General features: G+C 46.4%; 1 pseudogene; it reads right to left on the reverse strand.

Moving 5' to 3' along the window:
* LOC120936158 overlaps positions 1 to 17749 on the reverse strand; it is a 58981-nt pseudogene that overhangs the window by 15420 nt on the left and 25812 nt on the right.

The raw sequence follows: 17749 nt of genomic DNA on the forward strand, positions 1-17749 counted from the left end.
GACGAGGAGGAGGTGGAAGAGGAGGAGGATGATTGCATCAGCAGCATGGAGGTGAAGCCTAGCACTCAGCGTCAGCAGCAGCAGTCTGCAAGGAATCATTTACAGTCCCAAGGAACCCATGGACTTTTACGTGGCTGGGATGAGGTGGCTGCGGATCCTGTCATCCTCAGTGACCCTGAGTACTGTGCCCCGAATGCCTCAGCAAACCTACGCTGCATGGCCTCCCTGATCCTGCAAAGCCTGCGTAAGGATCCTTGTGTTCGTGATATCAAGGAGAGGGACCATTACTGGCTGTCAACTCTCCTTGATCCACGTTACAAGAGTAATGTTGCAGAGCTTATCTTGCCGTCGCAGAGGGAGCAGAAGATGAAACATCTTCGGGAGGCCTTGCAGAAGGCTCTGTGCAACGCGTTCCCAGAACCTGGGGGATTACCAAATCCTGGTCCTAGACAACGTGTTGCTGAGGCTTCGGTGAGTCACAGAAGGAGCGGTGGAGAAGGTGGCCGTCTGACAGATGCGTTCAGACAATTTTTTAGTCCGCAGCCCCAAGGTATGACCGGTTCCAGCAACCATCGCCAGCGTTTGTTTTACATGTGCGGGAATACCTAGGGGCAAGAACAGACTTGGACACCTTCCCCACCGAAAATTCTCTGGCTTACTGGTTCTTGAGGATGGATCACTGGCCAGAGCTTGCACAGTACACAATTGAGCTACTGGCTTGCCCTGCATCCAGCGTTCTTTCAGAACGCACATTCAGTGCTGCTGGAGGCTTTGTGACCGATCACAGGGTGTGCCTCTCCACCGACTCCGTCGATCGACTGACCTTCATAAAAATGAATCAGGCTTGCATCAACAACAACAGCTACCAAGCACCTGATGCTGATGTAACTGAATAATTTTTTTGAAATGTCAGATAGCTTGGAGACTGCCTATGCTGATGCTGAGTGATTGTTCTGTTATGCTGCTGACTGAATATCCTTTTCCTCCTCACTGATCTTGCTGATAGCTAGTAAGAACATTTTTGTTTCTGGGCTCCGCCACCAGTACCTAAGGCCCAATTTTCTGCCCCTGTTTAACAGGGGCGTATAATAAAAAATGTTGATGCAATACTTTGCATGTGGCTCTTTGCTGTGCTCCAATTACAGTATCTGTGAGGGGTTGCAGTGTTGTGACACCGCCACCAGTGCCTAAGGCCCAATTTTTCTGCCCCGTTCTAGTATTTTTCTTTGTTTGATTCTTTTCTAATTTGAGTTCATTCTAGCTTTCTCCTACGTTATCATAGTGTCATGTTTATTTTCCTGTACTAAATACTCATCATTAGGGATGAGCCGAACATACCCGGGTTCGGTTCGCACCAGAACGTTCGAACAGACCGCCCGTTCACGCAAACATTTAGAACCCCATTGAAGTCTATGGGACTCGAACGTTCGAATTCAAAAGTGCTAATTTTAAAGCCCAATATGCAAGTTATTGATGGAAAACGTCTTTGAGAACCCGGGTCTTGCCCCAGGGAACATGTATCAATGGAAAAAAAAGTTTCAAAAACTGTAGTTTTTTCTTGAGCAGCAATTTTAATGATGCTTAAAGTGAAAAAAAAATTCCTGTAAATATGGTACTTGCTGGATGTCTATAGTAGTGGCACGTGTTTAGAAATGTCCCTGCACAACATGAGATTACTCTCAGAAAAAAGTTATTTAATACTGCTTGCGGCTTTAATGTAATGTTTGGTCCCTGCAATATGGATACAAATCATTGGAAAAAAATAGCATGAGTTTCCCCGTCACCACTCCCCCCAGGTCATTACAATACCCAGTGCCGATCCTGACCTCCCTGGGGCCCTAAGCAAAATGACATGGCAAAAAAATGAGAATCGGTGGAGCGCTGACGACAGTGACATGTCACATTAAAGAAAGTTGAGAAGCGGGGGGAGGGGGTGTTCTGCTGTCGGAAATGACTCAGCCAGCGAGTTTAGAAGCGGTGTGAGGGGGCAAAAATGACTTCTCACCAGGCGGGGCCTCTAGTAATTTGGGGGGCCCTTTGCAGCTTTGCGGGGCCCTAAGCGGCTTGCATAGTGAGCCTATAGCGAGGATCGGTCCTGACAAGACCTTTTGGCCCTATATACTTTGAACAGCAGTATACAGGCATTGCAAACAGGATAAGGACTGTAGGTTTCTTAAGTAGAATCAGAACCATGTCATACTTTGCTCCTGCATATTGCACAATTTTCTAAAGAGACCCTCAACAAACTACATGACACTTGTGCCTGATGAGGCCACTGATGTTCCAGTGAAGGTGGCCCGTGAGACTGTCCATACAGGCTTGGCCCCCCAAAGTGCATGTGCTGTGTGGCAACAATATGTCCATTATTTTAGGGGTGGGGGGGCATTACAATGCCAGATCTTGGCTCAATAAATAATTTTTTTGGGAAAGTAAAATTATAGAAAAAAGGGGGGTTGCCATCCGGGGCCCCCTTTGAACAAATTCTGTGAAGAACTCCTGTTCTCTGAAGGCCTCCATTATTTCTGCAAGTCAAAATTTAGCAAAAAAAACTAATGCCAGTCAAGCCTTAGCTTTCTCCCCATATCTAACCCGCAAACTCATTCACTGATCATAAAGTCCAAAAATCAAGTTTCGTATCGTCGTACTGCACGATTATTTTTCTGATGTATTCTACCGACTGTGAACGATGTTCTCATTCAAGCAATATCCCTTTATACACTGCGCATGTGAGAAGCTCCGCACGTTGCCACGCCCATGACGATCGTTCTAGTGATTTACACGACCCTTTTCAGTCGTTCAATGCAAGAGTCAGAAGAAATAATGGAGGGAAGACAGCAAGCTGCAACCAGGCAGGAGAGAGGCCAGGCACACACCAGGAGGAGCAGGAGGTACAAAGCCACCAACATGAGCTTCGAAGAGATGGTAGAGATGGTGGCTGTTCTTAAAAAGGAGGACTACAATGGCAAAAAAGGGCCTTACAAGAACCCCAATAAACTGAAGGCCCAGATAATGGAGAAGGTGCGGAGGACTCTCCATGCAAAATTCGGGGTACAGAGGTCCAGGGAGCAGCTGTGCAAGCGATGATCTGATTTGAAAATCAGAGAGCCAGACCAGATGGAGAGAATTAGAAGAGTTCTCAGAAGACGTAAGTAAATTTCACGTGTACTCTGAATATTTGTTTTAATTAGTTTGCGTCATTTGGTTTTCTTTCAGGTTGTATATATAGACAGTCCAAGAATAGATGTTTCAAGAGTCCTGTTTGTGGGCATAATAATTGGTTGTTCATTGTATTTAAGATCTTTTTATGTGAGACCAATTTTTTATTTAATGTAGATGTGTTATTAACTAGATATAAATAATCCAACTTAAGTCATTATACAGTAAAAGGAGAGTATGCTCAGCACAGCAGTTGATTACACATATGGACTCAGTAGCACAATGGTTGGCATGGTCGATCCGCCCTATAGGCTCGCTATGCAAGCCGCTTAGGGCCCCGCAAAGCTGCGAAGGGCCCCCCAAATAACTAGAGGCCCCGCCTAGTAAGAAGTCATTTTCACCCCCTCACCCTGCTTCTCAACTCGCTGACTGCATGGGAGAAGAGGCAAGAAGTCAGCACCCCTTGCTTCTCAATTTAATGTAAGATGTCATTTCCGACAGCACAACACCCCCTCCCCCCACTTCTCAACTTTCTTTAATGTGACATGTCACTTTCGTCAGCGCCCCCCGCTTCTCATTTTTAATGTGCCATGTCATTTTGCTTCGAGCCCCAGGGAGGTCAGGATCGGCACTGAGTGTTGGTCACAAGAACAACCTAGTTAGCGTGTCACACAGAGGTGATCCAGTGTATACTTGTTGTTTTTCTATGTAGGAAACTTGTCCAAAGATAGAGAAATGCAGCAGCTTTGGTAATGGATAAAATCCAGTGTTAAGCTTAGAAGGATTGTAAAAGCAGACAATTGTACCACACTTTTTAAAAAGAATGATTGATATTCCTCTTTCAGGCCTCTAATCTTTTTGATTCATCTATCCCTTTTTTTACAATCTCATAGGCCGCAATCAAGCTGCAGAAATGGAGCCGACCAACCCCACACAGTGCCAAGCCCCACCCTCGCCGGATTTACAGGAAGTGCAAAATGCCACCACATCAGGTCAGTGTCATACAGCAGAGCTTCAGGTAATACATGTAGGCCTGCATAATTTTAATACATGTTTTTTCACAAATTTCAGGTGTACGAGCTGTTGGTGGCGGCTTAGACACTTACAGTGCCCAGGTGCTAATTGAGGAGATAATGTCCTACAGGGCACAAATAGAGGACACAAACATCGCCCTGGAGAAGATCATAAGGAACAATAGAAAGGTGGACCAAAGCCTCAAGAATATTATTGATGTTCTGGGGAGGGTTTAAAAAAAAACAAAAAAAAATACAAAAAAATAGATGTAGAATAATATTATTTTTTTTTATATTAAGATATTTAAAAAAAATGAAAATGACAAATTTTAAGTGTGATACAATACATATTTTTTGATACTCAACAATGTCTGGCTTCTTATTATATCAATGCTGCCTAAAAGAACAAATCTAGATCTGCGGTGTTTACATTGACAATGATGAGTATTTAGTAAAGGAAAATAAACATGACACTATGATAACGTAGGAAAAAGCTAGAATGAACTCAAATTAGAAAAGAAGCAAACCAAGAAAATTACTAGAACATGGGCAGAAAAATTGGGCCTTAGGCACTGGTGGCGGTGTCACAACACTGCAACCCCTCAGATACTTTAATTGGAGCGCAGAAAATAGCCACATGCAAAGTATTGCATTAAAAATTGTTATTAGACGCCCCTGTTAAACAGGGGCAGAAACATTGGGCCTTAGGCACACCACAACACTGCAACCCCTCAGATACTTTAATTGGAGCGCAGAAAAGAGCCACATGCAAAGTATTGCGTTTAAAATTGTAATTAGACACCCCTGTTAAACAGGGGCAGAAAGATTGGGCCTTAGTCACACCACAACACTGCAACCCCTCAGATACTGTAATTGGAGCGCAGAAAAGAGCCACATGCAAAGTATTGCATTTAAAATTGTTATTAGACGCCCCTGTTAAACAGGGGCAGAAACATTGGGCCTTAGGCACTGGTGGCGGAGTCCAGAAAAAAAAATTCTTACTAGCTATCAGCAAGATCAGTGAGGAGGAAAAGGATATTCAATCAGCAGCATAACAGGACAGTCACTCAGCATCAGCATAGGCAGTCTTTAAGGGATCGGTCATTTAAAAAAAAATATTCTGTTACATCTGCATCAGGTGCTTGGTAGCTGGTGTTAATCCAAGCCTGATTCATTTTTAAAAAGATCAGTCGATCAACGGAGTCGGTGGAGAGGCGCACCCTGTGATCGGTCACAAAGCCTCCAGCAGCACTGAATGTGAAAGAACACTGGATGCAGGGCAAGCCAGTAGCTCAATAGCATACTGTGCAAGCTCTGGTCAGTGATCCATCCTCAAGACCCAGTATGCCAGAGGATTTTCGGTGGCGAAGGTGTTCAAATCTGATCTTGCCCTTAGGTATTCACGCAACATATAAATCAAACGCTGGCGATGGTTGCTGGAACCGGTCATACCTTGGGGCTGCGGTCTAAAAAATTGTCTGAACGCATCTGTCAGACGGCCACCTTCTCCACCGCTCCTTCTGTGACTCACCGAAGCCTCAGCAACACGTTGTCCAGGACCTGGATTTGGTAATCCCCCAGGTTCTGGGAACGCGTTGCACAGAGCCTTCTGCAAGGCCTCCCGAAGATGTTTCATCTTCATCTCCCTCTGCGACAGCAAGATAAGCTCCGCAACCTTACTCTTGTAATGTGGAACAAGGAGAGTTGCCAGCCAGTAATGATCCCTCTCCTTGATACCACGAACACGAGGATCCTTACGCAGGCTTTGCAGGATCAGGGAGGCCATGCAGCGTAGGTTTGCTGAGGCATTCGGGGCACAGTCCTCTGGGTCACTGAGGACGACAGGATCCGCAGCCACCTCATCCCAGCCACGTAACAGTCCACGGGTTCCTTGGAACTGTAAGTGATCCCTTGAAGACTGCTGCTGCTGAGTGCTAGGCTCCACCTCCATGCTGTTGATACAATCCTCCTCCTCCTCCACCTCATCCTCATCCTTCTCATCCTCTTGCTGTGTGGTAGGCAGGCATGCAGGTCCACTGTCTGGATAAAAGGGACCTTGAGAGGTAAGGAAGTCCTCCTCTTCCTCCCTCTGTTCTGCCTCAAGGGCCCTGTCCATTATTCCACGTAGAGTGTGCTCCAACAGGTGAATTAGAGGGACAGTCTCACTGATGCATGCACTGTCACTGCTCACCATCCTCGTGGCCTCCTCAAATGGTGACAGGACAGTGCATGCATCCCTGATCAAGGCCCACTGGCGTGGGGAAAAAAAACAAGCTCCCCTGACCCAGTTCTGCTGCCATATTGGTACAGGTACTCATTGATGGCCCTCTGCTGCGTGTGCAGCCGCTGCAGCATGGCCAACGTAGAGTTCCATCTGGTGCGCATGTCACAGATTAGGCGGTTCTTGGGCAGGTTGTATTCCCTTTGGAGGTCTGTCAACCGAGCAGTGGCATTGTATGACCTTCGGAAATGCACACAGACTTTCCTGGCCTGCTTCAGGACATCCTGCAAGCCCGGGTACCTGCCCAAGAACCGTTGCACCACCAAATTGAGAACATGAGCAAAACAGGGAACATGGGTCAGTTTTCCCTGTCGCAGGGCAGAGAGGAGGTTGGTGCCATTGTTGCTAACCACCATTCCTGGCTTAAGCTGGCGTGGCATCAACCACCTCTGAGCCTGCCCCTCTAGAGCTGACAGAACCTCTGCCCCAGTGTGGCTCCTGTCTCCCAAGCACACCAGTTCTAGCACCGCATGGCTTCTCTTGGCCTGCATTCCTGTGTAGCCCCTTGTACGCCTACGGAGCACGGCTGGTTCAGAGGAAACATCAGCACAGGAAGATGCCACAGAGGAAGAAGAAGAGGAGGGGGTGGAGGAGAGAGGTGTGTCACAACCAGTAGTAGTGTTTTGGAGGCGTGGTGGCGGAACAACCTCCAACACTACTGTACCTTGCCCTCCGTCCTTCCCAGCTGCCAGCAGAGTCACCCAATTCACCGTGAAAGAGAGGTAATGTCCCTGTCCATGCCTGCTGGACCATGAGTCAGCGGTAAGATGCACCTTACCACTGACCGCCCTGTCCAGCGAGGCATGGACATTGCCTTCCACAAATGCGGTAGAGAGCGGGAATCGCCTTCCGTGAGAAAATGTGGCGTTTGGGTACTTGCCACTGAGGTACCGCACATTCCACAAACTCACGGAAGGGGGCATAATCTACCAACTGAAAAGGTAGCAGTGAAGGGGTAGCAATTTCGCTACGCTAGCATTCAACCGCTGGGCATGTGGATGGCTGGGAGAATACTTCTTTCGCCGGTGCAGCAGCTGGGGCAGGGAAATTTGTCTGCTGCCATCAGTAGATTTTCCGCATGTACTACTAGGTTGTGACACACCTATTTCTACACCTTCAGTCCTATCAGTGCAGGCTTCAGAGAGGACTGAGTGTCTAGTGGGGTTGGAGCTCCCAGCTGATGAGGGGCAAGGGGAGGTCCGCTTTGTTCTTTGGTGTGGGTCTTTCTGGTATGCTTGCCAATGAACTGAATGGCAGGTCCACATATGTCTGGTCAAGCATGTGGTGCCCAAGCGGGTGAGGTTTTGGCCACGCGAGATACGCTTGAGACATATGTTGCAAATAGCAGCGGTGCGATCTGATGCACATGTCTCAAAAAAGGCCCACACCAAAGAACTTTTGCAGTACCATTGAGATGCAGCAGCGCCCTGCACAGGCGTAGCTCTGCGATGTAATGCAGTTGGTGTGCTGCCCTTAAGCTGTCCCCTGGAGGGCATCCTGACTCTTTGGAGATGTGCCTGTGCCTCTTCCTTCTCCTCCTCCTCCTCCTCCTCTTCCTCCTCCTCTTCCTCCTCCTCTCTCCTATCAGGCACCCAGGTAGAGTCAGTGACCTCATCATCCCCTCCCTCCTCATCACTGTCGAAAACCTGGCTGTATGCTGCAGCTGGGGGAACATTACTGCCAGATTGCTGTCCCTCTCGGGCACCCGCTCTCTCTGGGCTCACATCAATGCCTTCCTCTATCTGTGTTCCGTCATTGGAGCCTTCAAAACGCTGCACATCTTCATGTAGCATGTACCCAACACTGTGTCGAAACAGTTCGGGGGACTCCTCAGGAGGACATGGTGGGACTAGAGAAGGATTGTGTGATGCCATTGTGCACAAGCAAGAGGACGCCTTGGCAGCTGCTTTGCCAGATAAACTAAGCTCAGCCTGGGTGAGAGAGGATGAGGAGGATGAGGACGGCTTGGTCATCCACTCTAATAATTTCTCTGCATGTTGAGGCTCAACACGGCCAGCTCCCGAAAACAATGACGAGCGTGTCAAACGGCCACGTCCTGAAGACGATGCACCGTGTCCACCACCAGCGTTGCCTCTAGATGCAGAGCCTGCTTGCCCTCGTGACTCTCTGCCTTTCTTTGTTGTCCTTCCAGACATTTTAATAGCCTGTACAGGACAAAATCAGAAATAAACAGCACCTGTCCAGTAAGAGCAACTGCGTTTATGGGCAAAAACACAGCAAACTTATAGCAATATCGACTGAGTTTATGGGCAAAAAACACAGCAAACGTGCAGTATGATCGACTTAGTTTATGGGCAAAAACACAGCAAACTTATAGTAAGATCGACTGAGTTTATGGGCAAAAAACACAGCAAATGTGCAGTATGATCGACTGAGTTTATGGGCAAAAACACAGCAAACTTATAGTAAGATCGACTGAGTTTATGGGCAAAAAACACAGAAAACGTGCAGTATGATCGATTGAGTTTATGGGCAAGAACACAGCAAACGTGCAGTATGATCGACTGAGTTTATGGGCAAAAACACAGCAAACTTATAGTAAGATCGACTGAGTTTATGGGCAAAATCACAGCACACGTGCAGTATGATCGACTGAGTTTATGGGCGAAAACACAGCAAACGTATAGTATGATCGACTGAGTTTATGGGCAAAAACACAGCAAACTTATAATAAAGAGAGAGAGAGCGGTACTTTAAATGAAGCATGTGCAGGGATCAGATTACAATGGATAGGGGGAAAATAATAAATCTGGAATAAGTTATAAGTTATTAATTTCAAAACTTTCAAATAATGCACCGTCCATGACTATATTGCATTATTCAAGAAATTTGGTAAACATATATACTTGACAGAAAAAAACTGGGGTATTTAATACAGAAAAAAAGGGGGGTTTATTTGGGGCTATAAATAAGATGCCTTTTTAGACAAACTGTAATACAGGTGAAACAATAAACATTTCTAACCAGGTTCATCCTTACCACCCAAACAGCAAGCCAAGTTCAACAGTCTAACTATATATGTTAAAAGCAAAGGATTAGTTGCACGCATTTGCAAATACATGTTTTAAGCTGCAGAGCCGTCGCCAAGGCTCCCTGCAATTCTGCAGTCCTAACTAAACCTTTTAAGTCTCCTCAATGGATGCATGTACAAACTGATGGGTAGATGAAGGACAGGTGACTGGGGGTGTGTCCCCGCCTGCACCTATGCCTGGTAAGAAATAAAAAATAAAAAAACTGCAGCAATAGATAAAATCAATGCAGACACCTGTTTTAAACAATCGAGTCCCACAGCTCACATGCTTCCATCCCTCATCATTTTGTAATCTGATCCCTGCACATGCTTCATTTAAAGTCCCGCTCTCTCTCTCTCTCTCTCTCTCTCTCTCTCTTTATTATACAACCAGGGATGGAGGTGGTTTATTAACCACCTCATTTAAAGTCCCAAATTTAACCCCCCCCCCCCTTTTTCCAAAATGATGAGGGATGGAAGCATGTGAGCTGTGGGACTCGGACTAAAGTCCCGCTCTCTCTCTCTCTCTTTATTATACAACCAGGGATGGAGGTGGTTTACTAACCACCTCATTTAAAGTCCCAAATTAAACCCCCCCCTTTATCCACAGAAAACTTAGGCCCCGTACACACGACCAAACATGTATGCTGAAACTGGTCCGCGGGCCAGTTTCAGCAGACATGTTTGGTCGTGTGTGGGCGCGAGCGGGCCGAATTCCAGCAAACATTTGTCCGCCGGGCCTTTTCCCAGCGGACAAATATTCCTGGACGTGTTTTAAAACCGTCCGCTGGAATCCTGCCCGCTCGGACATGTACGGTCGTCAGTACAGACCTACCGTACATGTCCAGGCGCCCGCCGTCCCTCGCATGCGTCGAATGACTTTGACGCATGCGTGGAAGCCTTTAAATGGCAGGCCCGCCCACGTCTCCGCGTCATCGCCGCGTCATCGCCGCGTCATCGTCGCGGCGACGACGCGGACACGCCCCGCGTATTGTTTACGCGTGGACTTCTGTACGATGGTGTGTACAACCATCGTACAGAAGCCCTCTGGCAGACATGTACGGTGAAAACGGTCCGACGGACCGCTTTCACCGTACATGTTTGTTCGTGAGTACCCGGCCTTATAGTAAGATGGACTGAGTTTATGGGCAAAAACACAGCAAACGTGCAGTATGATCGACTGCGTTTATGGGCAAAAATACAGCAAACGTATAGTAAGATCGACTGAGTTTATGGGCAAAAAACACACCAAACGTGCAGTATGATCGACTGAGTTTATGGGCAAAAACACAGCAAACTTATAGTAAGATCGACTGAGTTTATGGGCAAAAACACAGCAAACGAGCAACATGCAGTATGATCGACTGCGTTTATGGGCAAAAACACAGCAAACTTATAGTAAGATCGACTGAATTTATGGGCAAAAACACAGCAAACGTGCAACGTGCAGTATGATCGACTGCGTTTATGGGCAAAAACACAGCAAACTTATAGTAAGATCGACTGAGTTTGTGGGCAAAAACACAGCAAACGTGCAGTACGATCGACTGCATTTATGGACAAGAACACAGCACACGTGCTTTAACAGCGACTGCGTTTATGTGCAAATAAACAACACACGTGCAGTAACAGCTAATGCGTGTATGTGCAATTATATAGCACACATGTACTATGTACTATGTTTCAGTTAAAACTAAACTGCTTGCAGGCAATTCAACACGTTAGAGCACTGCAGCTAGCACAAAGAAATTGCCTAACAATAGGAATAGCTGATCTAGCTAAGCTATACAGTGTATAAATATATGTACAACGCTAGTAAGGATGTATATATATCCTCTAAACACTGCAAATTTAACTATACTGACTAACCTTCCTGCTCTATCTATCTATCTATCTATCTATCTATCTATCTATCTATCTATCTATCTATCTATCTATCTATCTATCTATCTATCTATTTAGTAGAAAAGACACTGGGTCTCTATCTCTCTCTCTCTAACTGACTGTCTGTCTGACTTGTCTTTTACAAAGCCGGAACACACTACATGAGGCAGCCTTGCAGGCAGCCTTATATAGTGTGGGGCATGTACTAAACCCCCTGAGCCACCCTGGCTTTGGCCAATTATTGTTCTTTGTTTTTTTGCACCTTGTGATTGGCCAAGCATGCAGGGTCATGGTGCATGCTTGACCAATCATCAGCGCGCAACCCTGCAGTGAATTATGGGCCGACACGCGTCACTCGAATTTGGCGCGAACGACCCGTTTTGTTCGAAATTCGTCGAACGTACGAACAGACGATGTTCGAGTCGAACATACGTTCCAGTCGAACACAAAGCTCATCCCTACTCATCATTGTCAATGTAAACACCACAAATCTAGATTTGTTCTTTTAGGCAGCATTAATATAATAATAAGCCACAAATTGTTGAGTATCCAAAAATATTTATTGGTTCTGTCATAGACGTGGCCGGCCACTAGGTGGCGCTAACGGCGCAGTGGCACGCACGGGCGCACGCAATGGCGCACCAGCACGCACGGGCGCGCGCAATGGCGCACCAGCACGCACGGGAGTGCGCGTTAGTGGCAGATGGGCGCGCACGGGCACGCGCAATAGCGGCAACGGCGCGTGGGCACGTACTGACGCCATTTTGGCGCCAGTTCAGGCTATTTAATGGGGCTCATCCCATAGCCTCTTGCTGCTCGGTCTTCAGCATTCCTGTTACCCTTCTGTTACCCATTACCTGATTGACTTCTGTTCCTGTGAACCCGGCTTGTCTGTGATACTCCTGACCTCCGCCTGCCCTGACCTCTGGCTTGTCTGACGCTGCTCCTGCCTTACCCTTCAAGTTAGTCGCTGCCTGCCTGTTACCGATCCGGCCTGAACCACGAATCCGCTACTGCCTCCGCCTTGTACCTGATCTGCCTGCCTGTGTCCGACCCGGCCCGCCTGACCCTGTCTGTACCGGTACTACAGTACACCTCCCTCCTGCTGACTGTTTCCTGTTACCTGCACCACGCTCCTGCTACCTGCCACCTGGCGGCTTCCGGTTACCTGCACCAAGCTCCAGATGTCTGCTGTCCCAGCACCGTTGACATCTTCCTGGAGTCTACAGGAGACCTCCGCAGTCCTGCACAGCATCCTTGCCAGGCGCTCGTGCGACTCTGTACCACGGCGCTCCCTGTCTACCCTACCAGGGGTTCTGGGGTCAGAGGAGCAAGAGAGGCCATTCCCTGCACGTCAGGCTCTGCCCTGTACCAGGTACGTGACAGGTTCACAATTAAAATGTGTCTTTTTTTTTTTTTTTTATATCTTAATAGAAATTCTTTTTTTTTTTTTTTTTGTCAAGAAATATATTTTTGCTTTGAAAAACTTGTCTACATCTATTTTTTGTTAAACCCTCCCCAGCACATCCATCAGATTCTTGAGTTTTTGGTCCACCACTTGGGTTTTCTTTTTAAGCTGCTTAAAGGCGAGGTTTATGTCCTCTATTTCTTCCCTGCAGGACAAGATCTTCCCAATTAAGACCTGGGCACTATAGGTGTCCAATCTGTCCCCAACAGCTCGAACACCTCCTGAAATTTGGAAAAAAAACATGTATTACAATTATGCAGGGCTACATGTATTACATGAAGCTGTGCTGTATGGCACTGACCTGATGTGGTGGCATTTTCCACTTCATGCACATCCGGTGAGGGTGGGGCATGGCTCTGTGTGGGGTTGGTCGGCTCCACTGCTGCAGCTTGATTGCGCCCTATGAGATTTAAAAAAAAGGGATACATGAATCAAAAAGATTAGAGGTCTGAAAGAGGAATATCAATCATTCTTTTTATAAAGTGTGGTACAATTGTCTGTTTTTACAATCCTTCTAAGCTTAACACAGGATTTTATCCATTACCAAAGCTGCTGCATTTCCTAGTTTCCTACATGGAAAAACATCAAGCATCCACTGGATCACCTCTGTGTGACACCCTAACTAGGTTGTTCTTATGGCCAACACTCAGTGCCGATCCTGACCTCCCTGGGGCCCTAAGCAAAATGACATGGCACATTGAAGTAAGAAGCAGGGGGGCGCTGACGACAGTGACATGTCACATAAAAGAAAGTTGAGAAGTGGGGGGAGGGGGTGTTCTGCTGTCGGAAATTATATCTTACATTAAATTGAGAAGCAAGGGGTGCTGACTTCTTGCCTCTTCTCCCATGCAGTCAGCGAGTTGAGAAGCGGGGTGAGGGGGCGAAAATGACTTCTTACCAGGCAGGGCCTCTAGTTATTTGGGGGGCCCTTCGCAGCTTTGCGGGGCCCTAAGTGGCTTGCATAGTGAGCCTATAGGGCGGATCGGCCATGCCAACACTTGTGCCACTGAGTCCATATGTGTAACCGACTGCAGTGCTGAGCATACTCTCCTTTTACTGTATATTGACTTAAGTTGGATTATTTAAATCTAGTTAATAACACATCTACATTAAATAAAAAATTGGTCTCACATAAAAAGATCCTAAATAGAATGAACAACCAATTATTATGCCCACAAACATGAACCTTGAGACATCTATTCTTGAACTGTATATATACACAACCTGAAATAAAAAAAGCACATGCCGCAAAATAATAAAAACAAATAATCAGAATACACATGAAAATTACTTACGGTCTTCTGATGACTCTTCGAATCCTCTCCATCTGGTCTGGCTCTCTGATTTTCAAATCAGACCATCTCTTGCGCAACTGCTCCCTGGACCTCTGTACCCCAAATTTTTCATGGATAGTCCTCCGTACCTTCTCCATGATCTGGGCCTTGACTTTATTTGGGTTCTTGTAAGGCCCTTTTTTGCAGTCGAAGTCCTCCTTTTTAAGAATAGCCACCATCTTGATCATCTCGTCGAAGGACATGTTGGTGGCTTTGTACCTCCTGCTCCTCCTGGTGGGTGCCTGGCCTCTCTCCTGCCTGATTGGAGATTGCTGTCTATCTCTTCACCGTCTTGCATTGACCGACTGAAAAGGGGCGTGGCAATCACTAGAACGATCGTCATGGGCGGGGAAACGTGCGGAGCTTCTCACATGCGCAGTGTATAAAGGGATATTGCGTGAGTGAGAACGTCGTTCACAGTCGGTAGAAAACGTCAGAATAACGATCGTGCAATACGACGATACGAAACTTGATTTTGGACTTTATGATCAGTGGATGAGTTTGTGGGTTAGATATGGGGAGAAAGCTAAGGCTTGACTAACATTAGCTTTTTTCGCTTAATTTTGACTTGCAGAAATAATGGAGGCCTTCAGAGAACAGGAGTTCTTCACAGAATTTGTTCAAAGGGGGCCCCGGAAGGCAACCCCCCTTTTTTCTAGAATTTTTCTTTCCCCCAAAAAAATTTATTGAGCCAAGATCTGACATTGTAATGCCCCCCCCCCCCAACCCTAAAATAATCGACCTATTGTTGCCACACAGCACGTGCGCTTTGGGGGGCCATTCCTGCATGGACAGTCTCACGGGCCACCACCACTGGAACATCAGTGGCCTCATCAGGCACAAGTGTCATGTAGTTTGTTGAGGGTCTCTTTAGGAAATTGTGCAATATGCAGCAGCAAAGTCTGACATGGTTCAGATTCTACTTAACAAACCTACAGTCCTTATCTTGTTTGCACCGCCTGTATACTGCTGTTCAAAGTATATAGGGCCAAAGGGTCTTGTCAGGGCCGATCCTCCCTATAGGTTCACTATGCAAGCCGCTTAGGGCCCCGCAAAGCTGCGAAGGGCCCCCCAAATTACTAGAGGCCCCCATTTTTGCCCCCTCACCCTGCTTCTAAACTCACTGGCTGAGTCATTTCCGACAACAGAACACCCCCTCCCCCCGCTTCTCAACTTACTTTAATGTGACATGTCACTGACATCAGCGCCCTCCGCTTCTCATTTTTAATGTGCCAGGTCATTTTGCTTAGGGCCCCAGGGAGGTCAGGATCGGCACTGGGTCTTGTAATGACCTGGGGGGAGTGGTGGCGGGGAAACTCATGCTATTTTTTTCAATGATTTTTATCCATATTGCAGGCAGGGACCAAACATTACATTAAAGCCGCAAGCAGTATTAAATGTATTTTTTCTTATAGTAATCTCATGTTGTGCAGGGACATTTCTAAACATGTGCCACTACTATAGACACCCAGCAGGTATGATATTTAAAGGCATTTTTCATTTTTTTTTAAGCATCATTAAAATCGCTGCTCCAGAAAAAACGACAGTTTCTAAAACTTTTTTTCCATTGATACATGTTCCCTGGGGCAAGACCCGGGTTTTCAAAGAAGTTTTCCAACAATAACTTGAATATTGGGCTTTAAAATGAGCACTTTTGAATTCGAACGTTCGAGTCCCATAGACTTCAATGGGGTTCTAAATTTTCGCGCGAACGTTCGGTCCGTTCGAAAGTTCTGGTGCGAACCGAACGCGGGTATGTTTGGCTCATCCCTAGTTCCCATATATAACACTTTCCGTACCACTCCTGCCTGAGTGGGTTTAGTGTACCCGGACAGACCTCTCTCACTGACCTGGCAGCCGGAGCATCACTCGAACCTTTGTAGGATAAAGTCTCTGCCACAGACCCTCCTGAATGAACTTGGACTTGAGGAAAAGTCTCTGCCACAGACCCTCCTGAAATAGATATTAGGGAGACACCTCTGCCACAGGCCCTCTCCAGTTGCAGTTACAGAGGCAATCCTCCTTAGGTGAATTACGCCTGGATCTCCTTCTTAATGTCGCCCAGGTACCGACTGACAGGTGATCAGTCCTTCAGTGTCTGACTACCTTGATCCCCGGTGGTTTGCCGAAACCCCCCTGGATCGCCAGCCTCCCATTGGTGCTCCCCAGACGGACTCCCCACCGAACAGCCATACCGCCCGGGATCCTTAAAGGTGGGAATTCAGTCGATCACTGGGTCCCCGTCGCTGCTCAAATGTTCCGGACCAACATGGTCCCGGAACCAGGAACACTGCGTGGCACCCACGCCCCGGCCAGGTAGGCTGTAACACTGGGGCGCCGTGATGTGGTCACCCTAAAGGTGGGTGCCACACTGGACGAAGAAGACCCAGAAGAGACAGAGACCCTGTTTTGAACATAACAATTTGGATCAGAGTTTAACTACACTCTGATCCCCCTCTAAATTTAAATAGCACCGGTACTCCAAAGTAACCAGGCGCTACATAGGATAAATTATTCCTCCAATATGTTTTTTATTCATTTTTACAAGACGCATAGTAGACCCTGTAAATGTTGCTTATTACATGCAATGTGTCAAAGGCCATGACCAAGGTATTGTATATTTTTTCCCCCAAATCTTTATTTTGAAGGTTTGTAGAATAATTCTGTTTGGGGAGGAGGGGGGGGTAGCATCACAGAGGTCTACTTTAAGTTCTATTCTTGTTCAGTGAAATCTTCAAATCAGGGAATTTGTTCTGGACATTTCTGGTTTCTTTCTTTTGTGTCTTCAGGACAGGAAGTAAAGGAATATCTTTGATGAGTCGTAGGGGTTGATTTACTAAAGCTGGAGAGTCCGACATCTGGTGTGGCTCTGCATAAAAACCAATAAACTTCCAGTTTTTTGGTCAAAGCTTAATTGCACAAGCTAAAGTCAGAAGCTAAATGCCTACCATGCAGAGCTGCACAAGGTTTTGCAATCTCAGTTTTAGTAGATAAACCCCATAGAGAGCAAAAGAAACTTGACAAGGGTGTTCTAATCAATATCTACTGCCACCTATCCTATAAAAAAAGTTTTTGCTTAGAAAAACTAATAAAGAAATTGGAATTGTTCTGTACTTGCACAATTTATTCAAGCATGTTTGGCAGTGTTTTGCCTTGGCTCACTGATCTTTTACAAAATATTCAATGGTGACCAAGCAGCAAATCAATTCAAAGTACCTCTCAACCACATACACAAAATAAAGAGCAAAAATGAGAAGAGTCCAGACAGCTGCATTCAATTCTGTGTCCCATCTTTATTGAAGCAGCAGTGCTACAGCATAAAAGCACCATGTTAGCACAGTGGGGGAGAAGCAAGGTTCACAAGTTTCATGCGATCTAGCGCTTAATCATAACCAAGAGCAAGGATCAAATGATCCAAATATATACTCTTAAGCCCACAGCAGGGCACACAAGTGAAATAAAATAATAGTTGAATAAAGGTGAAAACAAACACAAAAAATATATAAATAAGACAAAATAATAAAAACAACAATGAGAAAAGACAATGCATGGGTAAAAACACCACTCATTGCATAATCCAAC

This window comes from Rana temporaria, chromosome 4, assembly GCF_905171775.1.
Source record: "Rana temporaria chromosome 4, aRanTem1.1, whole genome shotgun sequence".
In the NCBI taxonomy this organism is placed as follows: Eukaryota; Metazoa; Chordata; class Amphibia; order Anura; family Ranidae; genus Rana; species Rana temporaria.